Source organism: Ptychodera flava, chromosome 1 (assembly GCF_041260155.1).
Source record: "Ptychodera flava strain L36383 chromosome 1, AS_Pfla_20210202, whole genome shotgun sequence".
NCBI classification, from domain to species: domain Eukaryota; kingdom Metazoa; phylum Hemichordata; class Enteropneusta; family Ptychoderidae; genus Ptychodera; species Ptychodera flava.
The window spans coordinates 25,055,967-25,081,466 of record NC_091928.1 but is presented as its reverse complement, the minus strand read 5'-3'; positions in this window follow the sequence as shown (position 1 = coordinate 25,081,466).

Genomic DNA, 25,500 nt, shown 5'->3' with positions numbered 1-25,500 from the left:
TTTTCGGAGATATTATCACTACCAAAGTGTGATTTATCTTTCTCCTGTGGCAGCAGAGAGGTTACCAAACAAAACTACATGGCCGTAGCCTGCAAGGGGTTGGGACGAAGGGGGACAGCTGCCCCGCCCCCTCTTGAATTTGGAAACAGGCAAATTTTTCGAATACACAGAGATGCTTATAAAACACTTATATTTTCAGGGGCGATTCCCAGCACGCGTGCTTTGGATTGATGACTTTATACTAACCTCCAGTGTCGCTGTACCTACACTGACTCGTCGCTGTAATTTCTATTGTTTCTATGGTTTATTGTACGCTTGGTTAACTGAATCAAGTGTTCCACCTAAATAAAGTATGTCGTCATTCACACGTTAGTCACTTCGGGTCACGTGTTCATAACAAATTGGCAAACCCAAAATGTCCAAGTTACTTTGTAATTATTTAAAAATCACTCTGTGCATGTTACTATGTTATTATTTGCTGATTTACTGACTGATAGGCACAGGCCAGGACGGGATTTAATCGATATACCTGTCGGACATTTCGGTCAAAACTGTAAGATATATAATGTAACCCCTCCCGGACCATAATTTAATCGGCTTCATATCAGACATTATTTTGTGCAGTTTCTTTTCATTCACTATTGCCCGGGACGGGGGGGAGGGCAGTATTGAATTAATAATAATTGTCAGAAAAATCACAATTAACACTTTATTTGCATATGTACCGGCATTACAATCGAGACGGTAGGGGTCATTAATTTAGGGCAAGGCCACTATTTTTCATGCAAAAGATTGGGGAAGGTCTCACTATTTTCCACGCAACCAGAGTTGTGCCTCGTGTAACACGGTGTAAAAGTTATACATCAAATATCTGTCCCCATTCTTATTCTGTTCGAATAAACCTCGAGTGTAATCAAAACCCTTTGTAATATGCCAAGGTGGATCTGGTGGATCTGTAAGCCGCGAATGAGATCTGCCGAGTGGTCAAGCCAAATATACTGACGTCTTCGAAGTTACCATGACCGAGAGGACAGACTGACAAAAATGAGATTGCGACTGTGACTGACGAAATCACTGCTACAGTGATATAACGGATCACGTTATTACACAGGCATAAAAAATCATCACAGATGACGCCCGACGAAACAAATTGTAGTCCACGATTAAGACGAGAAACACTAAGCGTTGAATTACTTTAAGACGCAGTTCTTAACTTAAAGATCATGCCATGATAAAAAAGCGAGCTGTAACACATGACAATAAGAGACAAGTACATGAGCAATGAGGTATTTCAGTGTTTAAGGGTCGATGAGAGAAAACGGCCCCTTTCACACTAAGATCTCTGATAAATAATTACCTAGAAACTCATATGAACCATTTATATTCGAAACTTAGATATTAACCAAGCCAACTGCGCTTATGTTGTATCAAGTGCTTACTCAAGTATCATGTTACGGAAAATTTAAATAACCTTTAAAAATCCTTTGTGACAATGCAACGATATTCCCGGTAAAAAATTGTACACCTAATATCGAAGCTATCAGACAAGTACATTTTGGAAACACTTTTTGACCAAAAATAACAAAAGTGCCCCAAAACTGCAAAATTGTAGATTACGTTATAATTTGAATATCTCACATTTTACCCATCCCTTTGAACCTGTATACCAAATATAAAAGCTGTAAGGCAAGTGATTTTGGTGAAACATTTTTTTTTACCAAAATTGACAAAATTTACCTTAAAGGGACATTAGATGTAACTTTTGACTAATTTTTCACTGCTCTGTTTCAATGTATCAACTACAGAATTTTGCTATAATCCGATCATCATGACCAATGCTTGGTGTCCTGGTTGCCAACACGGCTTGTATATGTGAAACGACCATTGCTATTGTTGATAAATGTATTCTAGTCCGGATCTGAATACAAAATTTAAACATTAACAATGCAGATATCGATTATACTCATATAGGGTATATTTATGAGCTAAATATTAGGAATTTACATATGGTTCAGGGATTCAAACCAGAAACTGCAGATGATACACAGAACAAACAAAATTTAAAAAATGGCCAAAGTTACAGCTAATGGATCTTTAAAGTCTAATGTGGTGTTCCGTATACTTTCATATATGTATATATACAAGAACGTATATCGAGTATATTTTACCCAGTGAAAGTACGATGAGGTAGGTAGAATACTACTACAAACCACAGGCGACGCGTATTTCCTCACAATTTTTACAGATCTGAAAAAGCCATGCGCAGGAACCTATATACCAAATATCAAAGCTATCTGACCTGCAGTCTTGAAGAAGAAGATTTTTAAAGATTTTTCGGCCAAAATGACAAAAAAATGCCTTAAAAATACTACTACGCAAATTTCATCACGATTTAAACAATCTAACTAAAGGTAACCCTAAAGAACCTGCATACCAAGTTTCAACAAAATTTGGCGTGTGATTACAGAGTTTTTAATTAGCAATTTGCAGATTTCCCTTTTTCTACCTCATTTGCATATATTTGATACTGACATGTTCATGTGAACAAACTCTCATCTCCACCCTCGCGTGCACCTGTACACCAAGTAATAAGATGGAAGGTGCTGTGGTTTTGCAGTTTTGATGTAGATGGACACACATCCGCACATACTATATATAATACATAGGTACATACATACATACATATATAATTATACAGTCTGACATACAGACGCTACCAACTCACCATATAAGCTCTCTTTGATATATATATATATATATATATATATATATATATATATATATATATATATATAAATATATATATATATATATATATATATATATATATCATACATGCTGTGCCTGTATTGCCATTCTTCTATTGTTCAGACGGTACTGATATGAGCCCATATTTTAACTAGTGAAAATACGAATTATATTTCACTGTAACCGAACTACTTACAGCGACGCGTACGCGTGACCTTCGCTGTAGCATGACCTCCGTTGATATATGTACATATAAAACAGCTGAGCGAATAAGACAAATGACAATTCGAAACGTCGTTATGGTCAAAATTCTGTTGTTTGCAGTCACTTCATGGGCATTGCACTTAGGCACAAGTACAGTTGTACCAAAAACATACAAACAAACGTATTGAAAATTTGTATAATTTGCCGACACTTTCAATTCACGGCCGGTCCCGTGGCGGTGCACGGTGCAGTGTTTTCGTGTCGTCTACGCTGCTGCTGAAGATTACACCATGGATGTATGATTACACGTAATGATATCGGTTGACAGAGCATCATGATAGAATCGCTTTACGACAAGTTTCCTGTTGATGAGCTTAAAGTATCTGGGCGGTGAATTACATCGTTTACAGTCGTAAATGAGCCACGAAAATCCAACCGCACTGAAAATACTCGCGACAGACAAGGTTGAAGGTGCACATGATATTTCCGATTTGTACAGCACAGGTCATGATCGTGTCTGGTGGCACCGATGCGGTGCGGGTTTCAGATACAATGTACCATCTAGGGAAAGTCAAACTTTCGCTTAGGTTGTTAAAGGAAGTTTAGTTCTATTTAGGCAAGCCAGGAACGAAAATATACGAGCAGACGACGGAAATACCTTTGAAATGTTTTATTCGTACAGCAACAAAATCACGAACGAGTTACGACACTACAGCTTACAGTGTACTCACTTCATGTTTTCACTAATCTGCTTACTGAGATGGTAAATTAGGCATATTTGACGTCTGGGAACATGTATAATTCTTCGAGATAAACTGACTGGTACGGGTATTATATCCACTGTATGTGCATTCATAGATGTCGCAGAGCTGCTTGCTCTCTATGCGCTCAGCTGTTCATACTCGATAGAGTTTGAGCGTGGCGCGAGTATTTTGACCCGATTTTGGCGGCCTCCTAACTTTCACGCAGGGATGAGGTTATGTATCAAAACACGAAAACACACCCATTTTACAAACTCCCGCCTATGTTTTACATCCACCGTCATTTTAAACTAATAATAAATCTTCTTCAAATTGTGAAAACCTGTGTCGACATCGTAATATCTAAATTGTTTGCTTTAAAAGTGATCAATAAACCCTCCTTTGAAGTGGAATGGCCCAATAGCGGAATAATATCAAGAAGTGATACGGTTGTCATCACTCCTTAGCAACCAACTTTTTATAAGTACAGCCTGGAGGAAGCAAGGTCGATTTCAAGTTGATTTCGTCGCTAATTTCGGAGGGTCTGTAGGAAAACAGTCATAACCAAAGCATGCATGTATGATAAAGGGGTTATTACACGAAGTTAGGGCGATACCGCGTCGTATTCTCGTGATGTGTCCGTATTTTGACTCGTTGCTGCGCAACTCGTCAAAATACCGACACATCACTCGAATACGACGCGGTATCGCCCAAACTTCGTGTAATAACCCCTATATATATATATATATATATATATATATATATATATATATATATATATATATATATATATATATATATATATATATATATATATATATATATATATACCGAAATGTGAGCTGAAAACTCCAAAAAAGATTTACATTCTGCCAACATTGTTTGAGCCAGTCACAAAATTAAAATTACAATTACTGGGTGTAGTAAGTGAGAGTATGTTCTGAGTGAAAAGCGAGACTATACGTATACTGAGAGTAATATAGTTCAAAGTAAGGCCTTGCAAGAAAAGTTGTATTTAACTAAGGACTAAAGGAAAAAAAGATACTTCAAGAGGATTTACACTCTGCAATTGATTGAAGAAAATATACTCTCAGATAAGTCATTCAAGTAGAATTTTTTTGAACTTCCTCTTCTTACTCAGCTCGCTCTTGTGCTGACAAATAAAAGGCAAGCACTGCTGATATTTTACACTGCATGAAAACGCAATAATTCAGATAAATTCACATTAATGAGTTGCCTGTATTATAGAATAATACACGTGAATTCACATGAATCCACATGAATACAGGCTTGCTGAATACAAGAAATGGATTCTTGACTGTATTCATCTGTATATGCACTCTTCAGCTAAAATACAGGCAATAATCCATGCTAATACAGTAAGTATTATAGGGTTTTTATGCAGTGTTAGGGAAATTTCCTACGTTCACAAAGATTTCATGTCGAGTACTTTTTAATTGTTGAGTGAAGCATCTATTTCTTGCATAATAAGAACCATTGCTAAATTCAACCATCCCTCTAAAGTGAATTCAGTATTCATTGTGATTGTTGGCCATGATTTTCAGTAATTTTGTTCAGTGTTTCAAGTTTGGATTTCTATATCCTACTGCACAATGAAAAACCTATTCTTTAGTATCTCAACACAGCGACCTTTAATTAGTAATAACCTTTTTTATTGTTGCGAATTCAAGTCCGCATTTCAATTCAATTTGTAGTTATACCAGTGCTGATTGTACACACTGTGTTGTGAAGACAAATTCTCATGATTTCATTATCTTCAGTTAATTGAAAAAGACTCTGTATCTGTGGGATAACAATGCTAAAAAATAGTCCAAAGTTCATGATATCAGGGTTTTTATTTAAGAAATTACACGTACAGATGAACAAGTTGATAAATACATTTGCTTTACTTGAAAAAAAATCCAAAACTAACAGAATTAACCATGCTGTTCACACGATTTGCTAAATGAGGAAAAAACAGACACTTAATTGATGAATCAAAGTGAGACTTATGTGGGTCACTGTCTTCAGTGGGCATGCATTCGAAAGATATGGTGTGGTGCACACTTGAAAGGTATGACTGTGATCTGGAAAGTCATGCACATGACATCTTGTTGAGCAAATCCTAAAATCGGCATATTGTGCTTCACAAACCGCACTTAGTACTTTAATACTATTAGTATACGGTGAATATTTTAATTTGTTTAATTGTTGATTTTGGCGGAAAAGAGTTAATCCATTAAAGATACAAATGGACAGTTACATAGCAAGCTGTGCACTCAGAACTGTACGTATAGTACTATTTACTACAGTATGATGATAGTACATGTGAAAGTGCAAGGTTACCTCGATGTTGGAGACACCTTTGTCCAGTGGATAGGGTAATGAACTCACTATCTGAGGATGGTGAGTTCGAGACCCGGTTCAAGAGCGGGTAGGTCCAGAGTAAATGACTCACTGTTGGAGGACGGTGAATTCAAGACTATGGCACAGTGTTGTGCTCATCCTGTAATTGGACTAACGCCCGTTGGATGATGGACTGATAAAAAGGTGAAACAATTCTGGAGATATAGCCCAAAGAATGGATATTCAAATGACCAAATAATCAACAAGCACTGCTCATGAGACAAGTGTTAATGCACCTTTATGTCACAGCACACCAGATATGAACTGATCACGTTTCATTATATATTGCAGCTTTGCGTAAATTTAATCTTTTGCTACATGGTTGCAACTTCATTGAAAGTTTTTCATGATCAACATCATGAACAATATTCACCACATATTAATTCTAAAGGTCAGTAAGTATACAAATGTGTAATTAGCTGAAAAAAAATACGTTCTAGGACTGCTCTCATTGCATCATCACTTTATATGGCAAGTGTAATTGCCTTTGGTCAAGTCCTTTATGTTCTGTATGCCAAACTGTGTAAGCTCATTAGATATGCAAATTAGATGACATAAAAATGCGAAATGACTTTCAATATTGTTTTAACCTGGTATTATCAATGTACATAGCATGTTTCACCTACTTTGATCAAGTAATCCTAGTATCTATCCCTAATTAGGAAAGTGCATTAAGTGTGCAAATTAGGAATTGGTTGAAGTAAAATTGCTAAATGACTTTGAATATTATTTTATCATAGTATCTTCAATGTACATAGCAAGTTTCATCAACTTTGGTGGAGTCAATAAAGATATAGATCCTTAATTAGGAAAGTTCATTAAAGATGCAAATTAGGAATTGGCTGATTTAAAAATGTTTAACAACTTGCAATAATGTTGTATCACAGTATCTTTAACGTAGATAGCAAGTTCTGTAAACTTCAGGGGGTCAATTCAGATAAATATCCCTAATTTGGAAAGTTCATTAAACATGGAAATTAGGTATTGCCTGAAGTAAAAATGCTTAATGACTTTGAATATCGTTGAATCATAGTGTTTTCAGTGTATGTAGTAAGTTTCATCAACTTTAGTCAAGTCAACCAAGATATATATCCCTAATTAGACAAGCGACCTAGCGGCCGATATAGCTCTGCTGTGTTTATGTAGAGAATAACTATTTTTGACACATGTTGATGAAGAAGGTGGAAATCATTGATATCTCATTTCAGTGGCCAGAAAAAAGTGGATAAAATAGCTGCTAAAATACACAATTGAAGATTTCATCATACTTTAAATATATCACATCAGATCATACCTAGGAACATGTCGACCAAAGCTATCTGATTTGTAGTTTTTGAGAATAAAATTTTCTGACCAAAAATGGCAACAATTGCCCCCAAAAAGAGAGAGTGCAGATTTCATCATATTTTCAAAAGATCAAATTAAGTTCATCTACAGAAACCTGTATACCAAATTTCAAAGCTGTTAGACCAGTACTTTTTGAGAAATACTTTTGACAAAAATAGGGAAAAACTACCCCAAAAATTCAAAATTGCAGATTTCATCATTATTTTCATCATTTCATCATTGCCGTATTTCTATCCTGGGTTGGTAACACTGCTGGTGGACAGAATTGTCCCCGAGGTTATCGTTCGCCCAGTTAAAGCGATGAAATTAGTTTCTTCGCCTCGATAAAGTTTGTGTGTGCGATGTGTGATTGTGAGCATGCGTGCGTGAGTGCTTCACGAACTCTACAACGTGTGGAGCGGTCTCAGTCAGAAAAATGTAACAACTTAGCCGGCTATTGAACCACTCTTTTTGGGAGTGGAGATTTAGCCGAGTGGTTCTCTCTGTGGCCTCTCCGCTAGGCGACTGATGCCGTATGTTGTGGGTTCGAACCCGATTGAAAACTATCCGTATTTTCTATCCTGGGTTGGTAACACTGCTGGTGGACAGAATTGTCCCCGAGGTTATCGTTCGCCCAGTTATAGCGATGAAATTCGTTTCTTCGCCTCGATAAAGTTTGTGTGTGCGATGTGTGATTGTGAGCATGCGTGCGTGAGTGCTTCACGAACTCTACAACGTGTGGAGCGGTCTCAGTCAGAAAAATGTCAGTAACAACTTAGCTGGCTATTGAACCACTCTTTTTTGGGAGTGGAGATTTAGCCGAGTGGTTCTCTCTGTGGCCTCTCCGCTAGGCGACTGATGCCTTATGTTGTGGGTTCGAACCCGACTGAAAACTTGCCGTATATTCAATAAATATCATTTAGTTCATCTATAGAAACCTGTATAGCAAATTTCAAAGCTATCAGATGAGTAGTTTGGAAATACACATTTTTTGACCAAAAATGGCAAAAGTTGCCCCAAAAATACAAAATTACAGATTTCATCAGAAATTCAATATATATTACTTAGCTCATCAGTTGAAACCTGTATACTAAATTTCAAAGCTATCAGACCAGCACTTTTTGAGAAACACGTTCTTTGACCAAAAATGGCAAAAATTGCCCCAAAATCTCAAAATTACAGATTTCATCAGAAATTCAATACGTAATACTTAGTTCATCTATAGAAACCTGTATACCAAATTTCCAAACTATCAGACCAGTACTTTTTGAGAAATACATTTGTGACCAAAAATGGCAAAAATTGCGTTAAAAATGCAAATTTGCATATTTCTGCACAACTTGAACAAATCTGAAATAGATCATCCCAAGGGACATATGTACCAAATATCAAAGCTATCTGACTGGTAGTTTTGTAAAAGGAGATTTTTAAAGATTTTTTACAAAAAATGACAAAATCGCCTTAAAAATATAAATAAGCAAATTTCACCACGATTTGAACAAATCTGACTGAAGTCACCCTAAGTAAACTGCATATCAAATTTCAAAGCAATCGGGCAAGTGGTTCAAGAGAAGAAGATTTTTTACCAAAAACAACAAAAAATGCCCCCAAAATGCAAATATGCAAATTTCACCATCGATTTGAAAAAACTGAAGTGAGGTCACCCCAAGTGAACTGCATATAAAATTTCAAAGCAATTGGACTTGCAGTTTCAGAGGAGGAGGCAATTGTTGACGGACAACGACGGAAAATCAACCTATTTGATAAGCTCCGCGTGGCTGACAGCGGAGCTAAAAAGTTCATTAAATATGCAATTAGGAATTGCCATGAAGTAAAAATGCTTGATAACTTTCAATAATGTTATATATTATCTTCTATATACATTGCAAGTTTTGTTAACTTTGGTAGAGTCAATCCATATAACTATATATACTCAATCAGGACAATTCATTAAATATGCAAATTGGCAATAATCTTTTCATGCAACCCCTTACTATCTTTCACGGCTGATATATCCTGGTGTGATCAACATTTGTAGCAAATCTAATCAAATTGTGTGCAGTCATTCTCAATGTATATCAGTTTTTTAATCATTAATTATGCAAATTAGCAAAATGTATGTAAGCCAAACCCACCAAACACTAATCAGTCTTGCCATTTCCTAACTAAATCAATGTACCAGATTTGATTCTAATCTAATGAGCTGTTTTTGAGATATACGGCCAAAAGATGGATAAATAGCCACACAAACATCGCTGCGACATAAGCTTATATATAAACAGACTAGCTAAAATGATGCATTTAAATTGAGTATCCTTAGGCTGGGTTCACATATAACGGTTAGTGAGGGCTGGAGGAATCGCAATTGAAATTATATTTTTTCAGATCCATCCCCCAGCCCCCCCCCCCCAATTTTCGTAGAGTCGCATATTTATTAGGTATGCACTCAAGGGAAAAAAAATGGATTTGGCAGTTCTGCTCACAGATGTACAGCACTGCTTGTTATTAGCAATTTATAGAGCCATATTCCTAAGGCAAGTTCTCAAATTAATATTTAAACACATCGGTGGACTTTTTTGATTTATCAGTCCAAGTCAACTTTAGCTAAATCCAACTCTGGCCATGCCAATGGCACTTGCTGAAGAACATACAAAATGACGATCATGAGAGTGAATGCAAATTGTGAATTCCTGCATACATTATATGCTTAAACGTTTTACGAAATTGACAATACTGTAAGGTGAAAATATTCTATCAAATAAAAGTTTAAATCTCTAAAATGTTTTGGTGTAACAATGGTAATTTGGTAAAATCAAACCATTTAGTCACATTTTTCATTTAAATTAGTCTTTACTGAACAAAGTTTTACTTTAATTTGTGTTTTATTATTTTACTATGAGAATGTGAAAATTTAGAAAATTTAGCATGGTGACCGCCATCTCTTTTCTTTAATATTTGATTATTCTCATATGCCAGAACTCGAAACTCCCTGATAACTTTCAAGTCTCCTGCTCGTCCATATTGTGCTGCTTTCTGGCCTGATCTTATGTACAAGTATGTTTCACTGTCCATGAGCGTCACATGACCCAAACTCTCCTTCAGCTATTTCATAGTCAGAGCTATCTCTGTCACTGCTGGTATGCAGTGACAGTGACACTGTCCATAGGCAGCAGAAGCAGGGCAGGAGCAGTATTAACTTTGATAATTTGGACAATAATTTTTTTCAGTTTATACAACTGCATTCTTGCTCTTTTTCCTACAGCATTATTGCAGTTCGAACTGTCCAGTATTCAGCTTGCGAACACAGTCTGTGAATATGTATCCTGCAATTGTATCACAGACAAATGACTTGACTCAGGAGTCTATAATTCAAATACCACCAAATATTCACATATGCAGACTTTTGATGACAAACTGAATATTGTGTGTTTCAGCATGCTGTAGGGAGACAGCAAGAACTGTATTTGATATACTGCATAGAAATATTGAAAAAAATATCAACAGGTGCTAACAGGTGCAGCAGTGCTCCGATACTAATTGGCCTACTTGTTTGTTTTTTATGAAAAATACATACATGTACAGTGTACATCTTTTCAAGACAAAAATAGTGAAATGCGACAAATGCTTCTAGATCTTGTTTAATTATTGCTAACATAGAGCAATTGGATGACATTGAAAATGTTATTCAATTTTCATTGAATTACCACCAAACCTTGGAATTGTAAAAAAGGGAAGCAAAATATTTTCATATCCCCCTTCAGGCAGAACAAAAGTTTCAAGTCCCCCTCTACTACCCTAAAAATTTTGACTCCCCCTCATTTTTGTGAACGCAGCCATACACTGCAAGGGAAAATGTGCAAATACCATCTTTCTATGCAACTGATTTACTTGTAATTATACAACAGGAGTCTAGATGTTTGTCAATGATGTCACCATAGTTTGCTTAACTCACATGGATAACTAAGCTGTATATATGGTGTATTTGTATTTGTCTCTCATTAGCAAACAACCCTCAAGCAAAATGTTTTTAAACAACAAAAAATAAAAACATTAATTTGCACCTACAGGGTATAATTTCAATGAAAAGTATTTCATTATTGAAATAAGAATGTGACGTGTGACATAAGAAGATTTACAGGAAGATTAGTAGAGGTATAATTGCTCACTCATGATAATTTTGATATTTATAGTGTGGTGAGAGTCAACTGCACCTGCTTGCCTCTAATTATGCTGAAGTGCTTTCAGCTTTCTAAACAGTCTGGATATCTTATCTAATCACTTTATCACGGTAACAATGTTGACAATATACATACAGGCTGTGTTAACTAGATGAATACAGACATTTTGACATACTTTAGCCAACAGAGTAGGTGATAAACAGAACAAAATTTCCAGAAAAATTGAAATCTTGGAGCTGCATACTCTTGAATATCATTTGGCTTGAAACAGGTTTCTAATATTTTGTCACTCAAAAAAATCCCTTTGGCTCAAAGTTGGTAGTCAGCGAAGATTTTTTGACCACAAACAGGAAAAACTGACCCAAAATACAAATATGCAAAATCACTGCAATTTGACAAACCTGACATGTCACCCCTAGCAACCTGCACATCAAATTTCAAACTTGTGCAACAAACTCTTTTTAGAGATTTTTGACCAAAAATGGGAATTGTCCCAAACTTACAAAGTCCGCAATTGTTCGAACAAACTCTGGTTACCTCTAGCAAACCACATACCAAATTTCAGACCAATAGGACAAACGATTTCAGAGTCGAAGATTTTTTGACAAAAAACCCAACAAAATTGCTGGAAAATACAAATATGCAAAATTTGAACGTCAGTTATCCTTAAGAACCTGCAACTGAACTAGCAGTTCCTGAAAAGAAGATGAATGTTGATGGAACACAGAGGATGGAGGACTGAGGACAATCCACTTATCTGAATAAAGCTCTGTGTCATTGACAGCAGGCTAAAATCTCACTTATGAAGCAGTCTGTAAGAAGTGTTGTGCTTTAGGAGCAAAATTAGTGTGAAAGGAAGATATTGTATAGCACTGATTCTCACTACATAAAAGATTAAACACACATGCAAAGAAAATATCTGTAAAGGCATTTTTCCATCAAAAGTCACAATACTCAACATCGTCAAACTCTAAGGTGATGTTGAACTTGTTCACCCTTAATGCAACTTACATTATGTAACTTAACACCCCCTGAAAAAGAACTCATGAAAGATGATACAGTTCAAATTGGTAAATAGGTGCTTTAATTGAAATATATAGAGATCTCTTGCATATGATAAATAGAAATATGTTTAATGAAATCTTATTTCAAATTCACAATGTTTGTGCTTGCAATTCAGTGAGAAGACTCAAACTCACCAACAAAGCATTGCTGTTTTTCTGTATTGCCTTTTGCATGATAAAAAATAAACAGATAGCAGGCCATCACATTGACATTTCAGATCTTATCACATTTGAAGAAAATTACTGGACGTACGTGGGTCATGGTGCACTTTCCTCAGTTCACACCTGCCAAAGTAATAGCTCCAGATATGAAAATAATAATGGCTTGCAAATTTTGATAATATCAGAAAGAAAGTAACATTGCATATATGTATGCTCCAATACATTGTCCTTGTGTCTAGGGATTAAAAATCTATTTAAGTTTGTCAGAATTACATCATCCTATCAATTTTATTCCTTTGTACATTTATTATCATTTATATGAAGATGCAATCCACATGGGGTTGGACTAATCATACCTGTGTGATAATTAATATGATCCTGTATTTGCATCGCCTAGGAGTAGTCTATAGTGATAGTGAAAGTGTTGTCTCCTGTAAATGTTTGCTTTCCTAATGCTATGGCTCAGCTTTTAACATGCCATTTCAGCTATTTCTGGTCCCTGTTGTACACAACTTTTCCCTGCACTAGGTATTTTTCAGCTTCAGACTTTGTTACTGTGACAAAAAGTGCCTGTCAATGGCTTCTTCCTCAGCCTCAGTAGGTGGTATTTTTCATCCATGAATGTAGCATGCTTCGTTGCTATGGAAGGTAAGAAATGAGAAATTGAACAAATTAAAAATTAGAGACATGAGGACACTGAACTTTGATCATTGTTTGAAACTCTTTTCATGCTCAGGATGTCAGTTTGTTTAATCTCTTTCTCCCAAGTGGTATTTATTTCTATGGTTTGTCTATGGAGCCTGTAAGAAAGAGGATTATATGGAGTCATGATACTGCGCGGCATCAAAATAAGTGTTGTTCAATGATAGCCTACACTTGAGTATAAGCCGCTCACATTGTCTAATATTCACCCATGATAATTCCTTCCAAAGCCCTCCCAAAAAGTTAAATCCATGGCATATAACTCTTCCAAAGGAACCGATTTTAAAGTCCCGCTCAAAGCAAACAATCACACAGATATACCTTGTTAAAGCAAAGCAGTCTGTGGTACTGTCTAAGATTTTAAAGCAGGGGGTTGAATGGAGGGAAATCACTTGCTTAACTGACATAGTTTCTATGGAATTTAACTTGAATAATGCAATACAGTATAGATAAAGCTACATTTAGCATCCACTACACTAACTAAAAGGCCACTTTGAGACTGGTTTGATTAACTGTAATACATAAACTACACATTTGTACAGACATCACAAAAAACACACATCATTAGACAGTCGTAATTTAAGTTTAATTAAAGGGACAGTACACCTTTTACTTTTCTGATTTAAAAAAAAATTGTATTTGTACCAACTAAACTATTCTTTTCTTCTCCCTTGAAATGTCAAGTTTTCACCTATTCAAAGTGCATTGTGGATTTTTGTGTGGACTAAAATTAATTTGCTAACAATCACAATTTCATATATGTATATGCTTTCTTCACAAGTTAAACACTGGACATGCAACATGCTTTTCTCAATAGAAAAAGACAGTGCAGTTGGTATAATTGAGAACAAAATTAATAACAAAATCATCAAAACTTACAGCTACTGTTCTGATGGAACAAACAGAGTGTCTGACATTTGTTCTGAATAGATAGGTTGCAGTCAACTCAGATTATATAAGTTTGTTTGAAAAGTGTCAATATAAAACAAAGTTTCGCTGAATTCCCCTGGATACCACAGAATCTTGTTTTGATGATATGAATATATGCAACCTATTTATACACATATCTAATGGAACCCAGATGTGACAGGATCAGACTCAGAGATGGTGGAGATCTTTCACAAAAGCAGTTTATACCTCACTTAAAAGGGAAGAAAGGACAGGATAAAGGTCAAGAAGAGGTATTACTGCAGAAAACTTGTGAAGGAGAATAAACTTCCACAGTTTAATATCATCATTACTTCACGTCAGTGCCACATCCAAGCTGCCATGAGTGAGAGGAACAAAGAAACCCTATCAATGATAATTCATCCCTCTAGTGTGCATAAATAGGTCTATATCTAGAAACATACTGACTGGCTGTAGGCCCTAATGACTGAAACTTACTAAAATAATTTCCCCTTAACTTAAGAATTAAAGGAAATTATTTCATTTCAGGTAATTCACAACTTAACAGCAAGCACATGTACATGTACTGTGTTGTCCTTACAACCACTCAGTACACTGGCAAGGCGTCAGTATATCATTAACAATTCACTTACCAGTTTTATATGGCTTCTCTTTCTCATTTCCAGAAGAACATGGTGCTTTCTTTTCCTTTGCATCTTTTCCTTGAAGCTAAGCAAAAAAAAGCATACATCATGTATAAATCATTTAGCAAAACTAATATTTTTACCTGCAGTCATGTAACTGAATATCCATCTTAGGAATGCAGAATGTCTGTATTTGACATTGCAGAAGAAGAGATAATTTATGAGCACTACTCAATCATGATTTGGGAATACCTGCCAGACAGTATCACTTTCCCACCTGCACAGTCAGTAAAACGCAGTATTGAGCCAAAACTATATGTATTTTCAACCACTTGGCAACCACTTGTACAGCTTTAGTCTAAAATCCATGTGTACAGTATCTCTGTCTTCAGGGACCTTCAAATCTTCAAGTCTATGTTAAAATGCAACGTACGGGACATGTTTTGCTTCACAAGTTTTACTACCTTTTAGGTAAAAAAACAATTAACAAGGAGAATATTCCCAAATCATGATAGTGGAGAAAGAAGGCTAAAAATGAGAAGCTTTTAAAAACAAGGTAACTTTCATTCTCATATTTTCAAATGACTTTGAATGGGAGACGTGATCTATTAAACAATGCCAAATTCCCTTCAGTTAAAACACTCTAGACTTTAATGAAGCCTGATATTCCAGTCTATCAATTTCATGTTCTGTGAGCACCATGCCCCCAAGAGATTTGCAAGATGCAAGAACAAGAGCGTCTGAGACAGTTGATGAATCCCAAGGCACCCAGGAAAAAGTTTATTTCCTAAACATGCACAGGCTATCATGTTTGCAATTTCTTGGCAATTGATAGTTTTAGCTACATGAATATGCCACAGCCCCTGATATTTAAGGAGGGAGGTTGATGCAGTTGGTCTATTTTAATAAGTTCGATGATAAAAAAACCAACTCCGTTTTTGGCCTAAAAGATTGAAAAGCAAACAAAGTGATACTTTGGAATGAAATTTATGTACAGTATACATGTAGTTCATCATGTGAGTGTTTGATGTTGATGACATCTTGTTTAGTTTTGAAGTGATCGGATTGGTTGATATGCAAATAAGCCATTGGTTACTTGAGTCCACAACTGCAGAAGTGCCTTTGCTCAATTACGATAAAACAAGGAAGTAACGACAACAAATGCATAAAATAGTCCTATTTATTCCTATCTGTACACACATACTGTTGCGAAGTATTTGTACCATGATAACATGACTTCTTTATCCCACACTGTAAAAATAGCGGACGCCAGACGCGTCTTTACGCGTTCAAAATGTAGATGTCGGTGTTCAAATTTGAACGGCTAGTGTTCATATTGTTAACACTAGTGTTCATAGTATCATCAATGATGTTCTAAACCTGAACACGTAGTGTTAACAACCATCTCCTTCAAGTGTTCAAAAACTCAGCATTACAGAAATTTTACAATACTGTAAAACAATTAACAATCTTTAGTGTTATTTACTTTACTATGGCGATATTAAATTTACTACTACATCGCTGTTAGGCAGACGTACACGAATTTTGAGGTAACGAATTTCCCACTAAGTGAAAAATATCTCCGGTCTAAAATTACTGAAAGCATGTTTTTTCTAAAAAAGAAAGTATACAAAATAATTTTACACGTTTATTACGGGTTGAAATTTTGAAATTTGGAAAAGAAAATCAGATAACCATCATGAATGTTTCAATTTTAACATCGGCGTGCAAGAGGCGTTCTACTCCTTAACACTTGGTGTTCAAGTTTGGTGCTTCTTCTTATCCCGTCATGCATCAAAACGGAAGTTGCGACATTTTTCTTGTAAACGCACGCTGAAGTCGTGATCGTGCAAACGCACGCTGAAGTCGTGATCGTGCGGAAGCAAGACCAGAAAGGGTAAGTTTTCTCTCCAAAATAGTAAAAGGTGTTGAATTTTGAAGCATCTGTATTATTATCCTTTGAAATTATTTGTGTATAGTACTTTGGAATAGCTAAAATACGTGAAGAAACCTTTGTTTCTTTCAGTGGCTGGTATACCATACACTAGCTGTCAATACGCAGCGGTGTTTTGGGCCATGGTGTATCGATCGCACTCGGGTCAAGGGTCATCACCGCAAAACTGTGGCGATGACCCTTGACCCGAGCGCGATCCATATGCCACACACCGCTGCGTAATCACAGCTAACACATGTCTTTTAGTAATCACAATCGCATATAAAACATTAGTTAAACATCGCAGAGTGTACACTATATTGTTTCAGCATATGAGAGTTGGCCTTTCTTTTTACTTTTCATCAGTTGATGACAAGAAGAAGCCAATATTTTGTAACAGTATCGAAAAGAGGCACTGTATACCAAAGTCACCCCTTTTCCTAAACCTAATAAGGCCACCTTGTCTTTCATTTAAAGTCTTATGTCGCCATATTACCTATTGTTGCATTATTTTCAGGATGTGAAAAGTTGGATTTACCTGGTAATCGAAGAGTTATTACTGAAACTGATGGTGCAGAAATTGAAGAAGATGAGTGTAGAGGTATAGCTGTCTCGAAACAAGCTTGAAAACATCAGTTCATCTCTAATTAGATGTAAACTTCCGAGGGTCAGTAACTGAATTTTGATAAGTTTTTGTATTTTTGTTTTGAATTTATCTAAGCTTTGGTAGAACGCTATGATCAACTAAATGTTAGTGGAGAATAAGTTTTCAAATACGTGTAGTCTCCCTTATCAGATGCAATGGTGGAATGAAGAATTAAAGCAGAAAGCGACAGAAAATTCAGAGTGAAAAATGTACACTCTGAATTTCTGAATTTTCTGAAATTTTCACTCTGAATTTTCTGTCGCTTTCTGCTTCAATTCTTCATTGCACCCTTGCATCTGATGAAGGAGACGTCACGTCTTTGAAGGCTTATGCTCCAGTAACATTTAGTCGATCATAGCCTGCTACCAAATCTTAGATTATTTTGTTTTGTAGATCAACACGTCTTTTGTTCTCGATTTGTTACTGTTTTTTATCTTTGCTTTTAGCGACGCAGAGCTTATCTAATAAGTGAATGTGAGGCATCGTCCTCAAATTGTTACATCCCAAGCTATTTCTTCAAAACGGCCTGTACGATTCCTTTAATATTTGGAGTACAGGTTCCCAGAGATTACCCTAATCATTTATGTTCAAGTTATGGTGAAAAACGCAAATTTGTATTTTTGAGGCGATTTTTGCTATTTTTTGGCAAAAATCTTCTTCTCTCTTACTGGTGGTTCGACGTCTTCAATATTTGGTAAACATGTCCCTAAGAATGACCTTCGTAAAATTTGTGCTAGTTGTGATAAAATATTCAAATTTTTATTTTTCGTGGCAATTTTTTTCGTTTTTGGTCAAAAAATCTTTAAAAATCTTCTTCAAAACTACTTAATGAACAGCTTTGATATTTTTGACATAAGTCTCTGCGGATAGCTTTTTCAGATTGTTCAAATGATGCAGAAATATGCAAATTTGTATTTTTGAGACATAAAAGACATTTCAGACATTTTTAAGACATAGGGAATTATCAGAATGTGATATATTCAAGTTATGATGAAATCTGCAAGTTTTTATTTTGGGGTCAATTTTTTTCACTTTTGGTTTTACACCTCCAAGGACCTCTTTACCCACTTTCTGCATGTTGTGTCTTACTGTGACACTTTGTGACAACTCGACATGTTTTGTTTACTTAAGTGTAGACAACTATGTACCTTGTGCATCAGAGAACCTTTTTCCAAGTTTGCAATTGTCTATACAAGAGGAAATGTCTTAAACTATCTTACAAAAACGGAGTAAACATTTCATACGAATACGTGTTTTCAACACAATAAGTAAGCCAAATTTTGAGCTTTTTCAAAACATATATTTTTGTACGTTTTTAAAGTATGAACATATAACGTAATCAACAATATTGAAGTTAAACCTGTTTTGTCATTACTTTGTTCATATATTTTGAAAACGATCGACAGTGTTTATAAAGATTTTATTTTGTTTATGTTTTGATAGGAAGGTGTTTACACCGTTGGTGTTTTCCTGTGACAAACTTTACAAAGTGGCCATGTTTATTTTCCCATTTTACACTAAATTATTGTATTTTATTTACTCAACTAATTTTTGTGTATGTTTAGAATAAAGTAATTTTACTGAATATCAGTGGTCCGTTATGTTATTTCCAGGCTTGAACTCCCCCTGAACGCCAAAAGTTAATGTGTTCAACAAGTGCATTTCATGTGTTCAATCCTTTAACACACTTATCGTTGAACGGCGTCCATGCGTTCAAAAAGTGTTACAGCCCTTTGAACGCGTAAATGCGTTCAATTTTTTGAACACATTTCATGTGCAACGTGTGTTCAGATATGGAACACCATGTGTTCAATATAATGTCTGATGAACACATAGTGTTCAAAATCTGCACACGTGTGTTCAAAAATTGAACGTTGGTTGAACACGTAGTGTTAAATTTCTGAACGTCTAGACGCGTTCAAAAAGTGTTACAAAAAGGCGTTTAATTGGTGTTCTATCCTTGAACACTTAACTTTACAGTGTAGATACATGATACTATCTGAGTTTATCTGATATATATTTATACTGCGTTAGGAAAATTATTCAGAACTTACAATATCACTTTTTATGACAAACATCCTTGGGACAGAAATTCATGACAGCGACCTCAGGACTGGGATCCATGGTAGTGTCTTAGGACAGGTATCTGTGACAACATCTTCACCCAACTCCTATAGCTTTAAAAGAACAAATCACACACACACCGCAGTGAGTTCAAAATGAAAGCTTATGACTCTGAGTCTTGATCACCACTTCTACAACCTTGGCACTTTTTCCCCATGATTCAAAATAAATCAAGTTGATGAAGCCCTAAACTGCAACTTCTGTCACTAATTTTACCTGTTTTTGTAAAAAATCATGGGAGTTATAAATGGCGAAAATGGCTTACCCATAAGCAACCCAGAAGCTAGCACACATGTAAAAATCAGCCTTGGTAAACTTCACCTTTAAATAGCACAGACTGCAATTTTTAAAATTTCATCAAACTTACAGCTACTGGACCCCATTAAAAGAGTATAAAATTGTATTTTATAATCAGAGTTCTCCACAGGCCCATTAAATGTGGCAGAGTGTTGGAATTACCCACTTACAAAACATGTAACAAAATACTATATAAGAAATGTAAGGCCACTTTGGAATGTGACTTTTCTTTCAACTCTGTATTTTTGCGGTAGTTTTTGAAGGATTAAAACGTTCAGTATTTATCATTGTCAATACTCTTACGAAGTGTTTCAATTTCAAAGAAATTTTTTTCTAGAAAACTGACCGGCTTTATGCTACATGTAACTTCACTTGATACACAGTGAAGTTCCATGTAGTTACAAAGTTGTTATTCTCGATTGCTTTTTGAGAGTGTATTTATCATGTGATCATCTACTGTGTAGAGTGACGTATTTAGGAAAGCTATGACGGGTACTCAATTTATGCAAATAGTATACTAATGTTATGCTACAATATGGAAATGAGGCAGCACAATTTTTCAATCCAATCGTGGAGACCATTGATGTTGCGATTTACAAGATTTATTATATTAATATGTAAACAGAATTGCTATTCCCCAATATGTCAGAGAATTTGCCGTCTTGATGTTATGAAGAGGTCGGTTTCATTTGATTTGTGAATAGAGACTTGGGGGGGGGGGGGGCAGAATTTGAGAAAAAAAAGGATCGGAGGGTCTCCTTGGCAATCTCAGGCATACCAGTTAACCCCCGACCCACCTGCTCATAATTACTCCCTCAGTTTAGTTTGGTACAAGAAACATAGCTTTTGATTGTTTTTGGGAATTAAAACATACCATGAGCATTAGCACACTGAAATCTTGAAAAGGTGTTGATAGTACAGCATGCCAGGAAATAAAGATTTTTCATGCTTCCATGTCGATTTATTCTCAGCAAAGTCAGACACACGTCTGAATTAAATTCTGAGTGAATCGCAAACCATAAGACATGGGAACTTGGTACATGATTATACATGTGAAACATAAATAAGGCTTACCCCTTCAGCATGGCTGACTTTCTGATTTTTTTCCAAAGGATATGCTCGATAAACAATAATTATTGCTCGTGAACTTTATATTTATTAGCCAAGATTTAGTTTCAAACTCCCAAGAATACTATAATATTAACACATAATCTACGTATTCTTACTTCACTTGATGATATAATGTTTTAATAAAATCTCTTTCACCCAGGCCCATAGAAAAACTTCAAATATATTATATGTAGACAAAGAGGAAATATATAGGGGAAAGAGCATTCCTTAAGATACTTAAAAATACAACAATTATTGAATGTTTGGACTGGCCTAGGTATTCTAAGCTGGATTCGAATGCACAGTCAAAGGCAATGTGATGCCAATGGTAAAGGCTTACATTCACTGGGTAAAGGGCTGAACGAATAGCGAAGGGTCAAGGGACAACTGAACAAGAGAAGAGTGAGCTCTGTCTCCAAAAATCTCCAGATTTCCGGTGGAAGCGCATGTTTGACATGGCCCAGACGCGCACCGTTTGCGCTTCCACTGAAAGATTGGAGATTTTTGGAGACAAAGCTCAATATTAGCTGCAGTAGGACTCGGAGTAAGTCACCTCGACCCCTGTCCGTTTCGACCCCAATATTTCACACTCTCTTGTCGCTAATTGTGCTCACCTCTACCTTGTCATATCTTCCTTGTTTCATGACGTTTTACTGAATTGGCTTCTAAACAAACAATTTAGCTGTTTCGATACACAAAATGCGGAGACACTTTTACGACCAAGCGCAGCGCGCAGACTGTTCATAGTTTTTGGCGACTTTGATGGACCCGGCCTAGCCCTGCGTACAATGCTGTGTGTTCCCAGAGTAGGTTCGTTACTACGTTATCAGTTGATTTACTACGTTATCGGTTAATTTTACTACGTTATCGGGTTTGATACGTTATCGGTTAGTTACTACGTTTATCCGTTGTAACAGGCCCCCGTAAGGAGGTTACACACAGGGCTAGGACACCGGCCGGTAACCAGAAAGGTCTGCCAGTTGCGAGCTCGGCCAGTGCCCGCGCCGACCAACTCGGCCAGTGGGAGAGGTCGGCCACTTACATTTATATGATTGCGTACATTTTCTCTTCACAGTCAACAGATGCTTTTATACGCATGCCAATTTTAGTTTTTTGATGTTATTTTATTGAACACTCAGTAAACAACGAGAAGACGTTCCACTGCTAAAAACACATTGGTCGACCTCACCCTTTCAGCAGATCGCGGGGAGGGCATACGATCGAGAGGTACAGATTGGCAGTAACAATGACTTAATCGTTGATCGTTGGATGAATAATGTTTTTATGCTATGGTTTGACGGTAGTAAATCGTAGGTTCAAAGGTATTTTAAGGCCAAAAAAAATTGTGTGTTTCCTGTAACATGCTCTTCAGAAATAGGGTAGGTAGGTAGGAAATTTTTTTTTTGGTAATTTTTTTCTCTGCAAAAAAGAAAATGGGAAAATTTTAATACCCTTCGACAAGGGTCGAGGCATCGTCATTGTCAACACAAAAGATTACATACACAAATGCGAAAGACAATTACGCAACACTCAGTATTATACACAACTAGACAGTGACGACACAGAACAAACAGTAAACAAAGTACACGAACTATTAAACAAAATGTACGAGAACAAACACATCGACCATGATACTTATAAGTATCTCGATCCAAAAAACATAAAAATCCGTACCCCGCAGTGGTACTTATTGCCTAAAATTCACAAACCGCCGCCTGAAAACTCAACGTTTGCAGGGAGACCAATAATTAGTGGCTGCTCCAGTCCCACTAACAGAATTTCAGAATTCCTGGATTACTTCATAAAACCACTGGTCCAGCAACAACCGTCATATATAAAAGACACAACAAACTTCATACAAGAAATAGAAAAAAACAAATGTACCCCAACATGCATTTCTTGTAACACTCGACGAGGTGTCGATGTACACAACACAACGAAGCGATTTGGCTAGTCGGTGAAACATTAAACTCACAAACCTCGCTTCAAACAAGTTACAGCATCAAAAAACCACCCACGGAAGACTTTATAGAAATGCTTTCACTAATTCTAAAACACAACAGTTTTGAATTTAACAAGCAATATTTCCACCAAACCCGCCGCTGCAGCATGGGATCGAATGCGTCGCCAGAGATAGCAGATATTGCTTTTCATGAACTTGTAAAGAAATAATCGTAAACAACCACAACAACATTCACTTCTGGAAAAGATTCAGAGATGATGTCTTTGCAATCTTTCTGGGAACACAAACCGAACTTACTAACTTCATTCAAAAAATCAACACAATGCACCCAACGTTTAAGTTTTCATACGAAAACTCAACACAAGAAATTGCATTCCTAGATGTAGTAGTTTTCAAAGGTGCAAGATGACACAAAGAAAATATGCTCGACATCAAAACATATACTAAACCAACAGACACATTCCAATTTCCTACATGGAGAATCGTGTCACCCGACAGCAACATTTAATGGCTTTATCAAAGGTGAAATCCTTATATACGCTTGCACTTGTAACAACAATGACGACTTTACTAAAACAGTCGCTTTATTTAGAAACAAACTACTCGACAGAGAATACAAAAACAATGAAATCACGAATATAACAGAAAAATTAAACCACAGTATTCGTAACACACTAACAAACTGTACAAGTATACGTAAAGAAGCAACAAACAAACTCATCATCAGTACAACATACAGCCCTTACATAAAAACAAAAGATCTAAAGGAAACATTGGGCTGAACTGGAGAAGGACTCAACACTAAGGAATCTATTCCAGAATCACCAATCATTGCTTACAAGAGAAACAAAAACCTAAAAGACACACTAGTCAAAACAAAATTTACAGAAGTAAAGAAACAAAAAACAAACAAACCAGACCACCAAACGGACTCACAACGAGACCCAAACAGTGATATTCTGCCTCGCTATTCGAAGAGCAAGACCACTAAAATACATTAAAATAAATTTTCACAAACACAAACTAAGGAAAGAATCTACATTGCGACTGATGAGAAACCACACTCGGGTTTCGAAACGCAAGCGTCAAAGGGCCACTCTATCAACTTTGTAACACCATAGGTCCGGCTGCGTCTCGCCATAAGCTTTCCCCACACAAACAAACATTACCGTACACACTAATCCAAACTTCCCTACAAATATCCGAGGCGAAACAAACATTTTCATTAACACAAACAATCAGATAAGAATGTAGGAACACATTTTTTGAAACGAATCAAACACAAACTCGACACAAAAACATTTTGGATAGTTAGGTGGGGAGCCTCTTTCACAAATTTTACATTTTTTTCTTGAACGTGATCGCATTTCTCACATGTTACGGAAAACACGCTTGCACAAGCAGTCGCCATTGTTGTTTAATGACGTCATGAAATCACGCGAGATTTAAAACTTTTCCGAGCCAATCTCGCGGGATTTGTTTTCTAGGTCCAAAAAAGTTTAGGGTGGTGGGGGGGGGTTTAACTAGGGTAGGTCGGGTTACCGGAAACACACAATTTTTTTTTGGCCTAATGGAAAGCAAAATACGATAGCACATTGCGGCCGATGTAATCGTGTAGTTAGCGTTGAAGCTTGCTGCGAAAACGAGCCCTGCCACTCCTCTACATGTTCTTCAAGCTACCCGAGTGTCAAAGGCTACGGATTCGCAGCAACGTTGAAGCGAGATAACCTCCATGGCGGAAGGAAGTTTGCAAACATCGCGCTCATGAATGACATTGACATTGCTTAGCGAGACCAAGAAAATAGAAGAATACTGTAGTCTCATCATATAACCATACTCCTACTGGCCGAGCTCGCACCTGACTGACCTCTTTTTATTCGGCCCGGCCTGGCCCTGCATCAGAATTACACGGCGGCCGTGGTATGCATAACCGCGGCCGCTGTGGAATGAATCATATGTAACTGTGCCCTGAATACCTTGCTGTGTGTTCCCGGCGTTATACGGCGTCCCACCGCACACAACGTATCTGTCGAACCATTCGGGTGCGTTCCCGACGTTACAAGGTTCCACTGAAGTCTTTCAAAGTGCAATGAGCATCGAAAAATCTGGTATCTTATAGGAATACAAAGCAGTGGGCACTTACCACTATCTTTCTTTAACTTGAACAAAAACCGGGAACGTAGTTAGTGTACCAGGCGCCAAATGTAAAAAAATAATTTACACAATCAAGCTTTTTTTAGAGATAGAAAAGATGGAAAATGTATATATAGAGAGGAAATATATATATATATATATATATATATATATATATATATATATATATATATATATATATATATATATATATATATTATACATACATACA